Here is a 4,813-nt window from a genome sequence, read left to right as displayed (position 1 = left end):
TCAAATCAACCAAGCTGAGAACCCAGGTCCCTTCTGGCCTGGCTTATGGTTGGAGTGCTCCACAGGACTGACCATGGCCGTCAATGCCTTCTTTCAGAGAACGTAGTGCAGCAATGGCGCTCCTGGGCATTGAGGAACAGTGGAAAGGGGAAAGAGCTTCAAATTCCTGGGGTGGGGGCAACGTCTCTGAGGACCTATCCTGGGGCCTCCACATCAATGCAATCAAGAAGGTGGTCCGCCAGCGGCTAATATTAGGGTGGCACGGTTAGTATAGTCATTAGTGCAACGCTGTTACAGCGCCAGCGATCAGGACCAGGGTTCAAATCCCGCACTGTCTGTAAGGAGTTTATGTTCTCTCCATGTCTGCTTGGCTTTTACCTGCAGGCTCCAATGTTCAAAAACATACTGGGGGTGCGGGGGGAGGGTTAATTGGGCAGCACAGACTCTTGGGGGCTGAAACAGCCTCTTTACCGTGTTCAATGTTGACACTTTAATTTTAAAAATTAATTTAAGAGTTTGAGGTAACTTGCAAATTTCTCCAGGTGGAGAGCATTCTGCCCGGTTGCATCACCGTCTGGTGCAGAGATGTCAAAGCACAGGACACGAACAGGCACCAGAGGGTCGTTCACTCGGCCTGCGACATCACGGGCATCACCCTTCACTCCATCGAGGACATCTACACGAGGCTGTGTCTTAAAATAGCAGCTTCTATCCTCAAGGACCCCTCCCCCCCACCCAGGCCCTGCCCTCTTCACTCTGCTACCATCGGGGAGGATATACAGGGGCCTAAGGACATGCACTCAACAGCATAAGGACGGCTTCTTTTCCTCCGCCATCAGATTCCTGAACGGACAACGAACCACAGACACGGCCTCACTTATACTCCTTTTTCACTAGTTATTTTTTTTAAATTTGCACTTATGGAATTTTGCACGTGGTTCTGCCCACTACCCGCTCTGGTTTGCACGTGCTTCTGCCCACTACCCGCTCTGTTTTGCACTTTGTTCTGCCCACTACCCGCTCTGGTTTGCACGCGGTTCTGCCCACTACCTGCTCTGGTTTGCACGCGGTTCTGCCCACTAACCGCTCTGGTTTGCACGCGGTTCTGCCCACTACCCACTCTGTTTTGCACGTGGTTCTGCCCACTACCCGCTCTGGTTTGCACGTTGTTCTGCCCACTACCCGCTCTGTTTTGCACGTGGCTCTGCCCACTACCCGCTCTGGTTTGCACGTGGTTCTGCCCACTACCCGCTCTGTTTTGCACGTTGTTCTGCCCACTACCCGCTCTGGTTTGCACGTGGCTCTGCCCACTACCCGCTCTGGTTTGCACGTTGTTCTGCCCCACTACCCGCTCTGTTTTGCACTTTGTTCTGCCCACTACCCACTCTGGTTTGCACGTGCTTCTGCCCACTACCCACTCTGTTTGGAACGGGGTTCTGCCCACTATCCGCTCTGTTTGGAACGGGGTTCTGCCCACTACCCGCTCTGTTTTGCATGTGGTTCTGCCCACTACCCGCCCGTTTAGCACGTTGTTCTGCCCACTACCCGCTCTGTTTCGCACGTGGTTCTGCCCACTACCCTTTCTGGTTTGCACGCGGTTCTGCCCTCTACCCACTCTGTTTTGCACGTGGTTCTGCCCACTACCCGCTCTGCAAAAAACACATTTCATGACAATAACCCTGATTCTGACCTTCCCTATTCATTGGCAGGTGAGCACAGGGGCCATGTGAGCCCAGGGGCCAGGTGAGCGCAGGGGCCAGGCGAGCCCAGGGGCCAGGTGAGCGCAGGGGCCAGGCGAGCCCAGGGGCCAGGCGAGCCCAGGTGCCAAGCAAGCCCAGGGACCAGACGAGCCCAGGCTTGGATCCTTGTCCACTTCCTTGTAACATAGAAGGAAGCTATTTGGCCCATTGATGCCAGCTCAGAGAATCCCATCATCCCACATCCCACTTACTTCCCTGTAACCCATTCTGTAGTCAGGGTATTGGAGCTCTGGTGGGTGGGCAGCCAGGGTAATGATCCGTGGTTGAGGCAATAGGAGCTCTGGTGGCCGGGAAGTTTAGGCGAGGGTCGTGTTTGGGGCGTCGGGAGCTTTGGTGGGGAGGCGGTCAGGGCGAGGGTCTGTGGTCAGGGAGTTAGGTGCTCGGATGGGCATGCAGTTGGGGCAAAAGATAGAGGGAGTGGACTTTTACACAGGTCATATGAAAAGTACATAATTTTTGGGCCAAATGTTTTTGTGGGGGGGGAGATCGACTTTTACATGAGAATATATGGTATTATTTTTTACTTTAATTCAAATAGTTTTCTATTATAGGTTTTCTTTGCAATTACCCTTCCGGTGGCAGTGTCTGAATTACAGTGCATGTGTATGACAATAAACTGATTCTCATCATATCCCATTCTAGTCTTAGGCCAGGAACCCACAAAGTGCAGGAACAGAAATAGGCCATCAGCCCATCAAGCCTCCCCCTTACCAACAGAGTCCTGGTGACGACTTTCAAAGGAGCCTTCATACCGAGCACCTAACCACCCTCTCGGATGACACAAAGGACCTTGTTCGATTATTTCAAAGTGGATTGAGGAATTTGTTGGTCAACCTTTATCCTTTCAATACCAACCCCGACATTTTGGACAGAAATGCAGCCACCAATTTCCCCTTAGCCGCCAACGATCACTGGAAATTCCCACTCATCGATGTTGCCTGAGAGGGGCTCTTCCACACAGCACAGTGTAGCTTTGATAAAACACAATAAAGGACGAAAACTGGAACAAATTTCCAAGGTTCTTCATACAAGGGTTAAAAAGTCAGATAATGGAAAACTTGAGTCAAAGGCTCACCCAGCAAGAAAGCAGTCCCTTTGGTCCAACTTGCCCAGACCCACCAAGATGTCCCACCTGCCTGCATTTGGCCATACACCCCTCAGCCCATCCTATCCATACATCCGTCTAAACGTAACAAGGGCTAAAAGGGCAGGGAAAGTTAGTTTTGTTTCGAGCAAAACTCCCACTGGTTCTGGTCCATCACTCAGCAGTAGTTAAACATTTCACAGGCACAATGCAATGAATATTTTATGTGGTGCTGCACGTGTGGAACGCTGCAAATCACCTGGAGTGGGTTAACAATTATCCATGGACACAGTGACTCGGAAGGGACTCTCTTTCGCTTCCCTTCCTCTCGTTCTGTAAGGGGTGCCGGGTGACACTAACGGCGACTCTCTGTCTGCCTTACAGCAGGTGGAAGGCAATTTCATGTAATATTACATGTTCTGTACATTACATGACAATTGTGATTCTAAAGTTCAGAAGAAGAGCTTGATTATTCTCATCCATTAATAAAGAGCTTTGGGTCACCCCAGACATTATGCAAAAGCAAGTCAGGTTTATTTTTCAAGACCACGATTCCTTTTATTGTCGGGTAATAGTAGAACAAATGTAATATACATGAAATACTTTAATGTTTCCCTGCCACAAGGCAAAGAGTCGCCGTGAGCATTGCCCGGCGTCCCTAACAATAGGAGAAAGAGAAGCGAAAGAGATTCGTTGTGTCCGTGGAATCGCCTCCAGCGATTCCCGCAACCTCTGCAGAAGCACAGACTCCTGTCCGATCCATCGGCCACCCGAACTGCAGATCCAAACCTCCCACAAGTTCAGAAGCCCTTCAGTGCCTGAAGCCCCTTCTGGACCCCTTCTAGCCCTCAGACCCCCCTCAAATCCAGGCTCCAATACCTGGCTCCCAGCAGCCCACAGCCTGTGTGGATCCTTCAGCCGCTGAGCCCCTTGTTGTGGTCACCGTCATGGAGGGCTGTCTCCTCCTCAACTGAGGGTGGGGTTTCCACATTTCTGGTGCTCCCCAGGTGTCTGCAACATCTCGTTGGCTGCTGCAGAGCACAGACAATGTCATCTCGGGCACAGAGCTCCTCGGTTGTCTCGGTCGGCTCCTCTAAAAGGCCTGTATGGAGCCGTCTGCATTAGCTCCGGTTGGTTGGACCCTTCTGAACAGTACTGCGTTCTCATTCCTTGCTCTCCCGGGTCTGCAGCAGCAGTGGTGGTGGTCCCAGACTCAACTCCTCCCAGTCAGAATTCCATGATGGCACCATTCCAAACCACCAAAGATCTGTTTGCTTCACTGACTTCTGCCAATTAGTTTTTGCACTACGACCAAATGTGAATATTGATTGCATCTTCCCAATGAGAACATTACAGTAGAGAACAGGCCATTCAGCCCTTCTAGTCCGTGCTGAACTAATATCCTTCTTTTTATATCATCCTATTTTTTTCTCTTTCGTGTATTGTTACATGTGGTGTGTTTTATGCACCTGGAAAGCTGCAGCCAGCCGGATTTTAACCACTTGGTGTGCGAAGCAGCATCAGTGGGAGAACAGGAATGGTTGGCCTCTCGGCAAACCAGCATCTGTTGTCCCCTGTCCGTCGCACGCACAACCTTCATTGATTCTGAACACGGTGTGGAAGAGGGACCTTGGGGCCCAAATCCATATATCTCTCAAGGTGGTCGCACAGGTTGATAGGGGAGCCAGCGATCATCAAGGACCCTCACCACCCAGCATACGCTCTGTTTTCGCTGCTGCCATCTGGAAAGAGGTATAGGTGCCATAAAACTTGATCCCACCAGGTTCAGGAACAGCTGCTCCCCCTCCACCGTCAGACCCTTCAACGACAAACTCAATCAGGATGCTGCTTGTGAACTTTATTGATTACTGAATATTTTTCTGTTTTGCCCAGATTGTTTACATTCCTTTCTTTTGTATACGAGTCTTTTTTGTCCAAGTTGCTGATAAGTTGAAATCGTTGAACATTG

Source organism: Narcine bancroftii, chromosome 13, assembly GCF_036971445.1.
Source record: "Narcine bancroftii isolate sNarBan1 chromosome 13, sNarBan1.hap1, whole genome shotgun sequence".
Taxonomy (NCBI): domain Eukaryota; kingdom Metazoa; phylum Chordata; class Chondrichthyes; order Torpediniformes; family Narcinidae; genus Narcine; species Narcine bancroftii.
The sequence above is the reverse complement of the archived record's forward strand: the minus strand, read 5'-3'. Positions refer to the sequence as shown.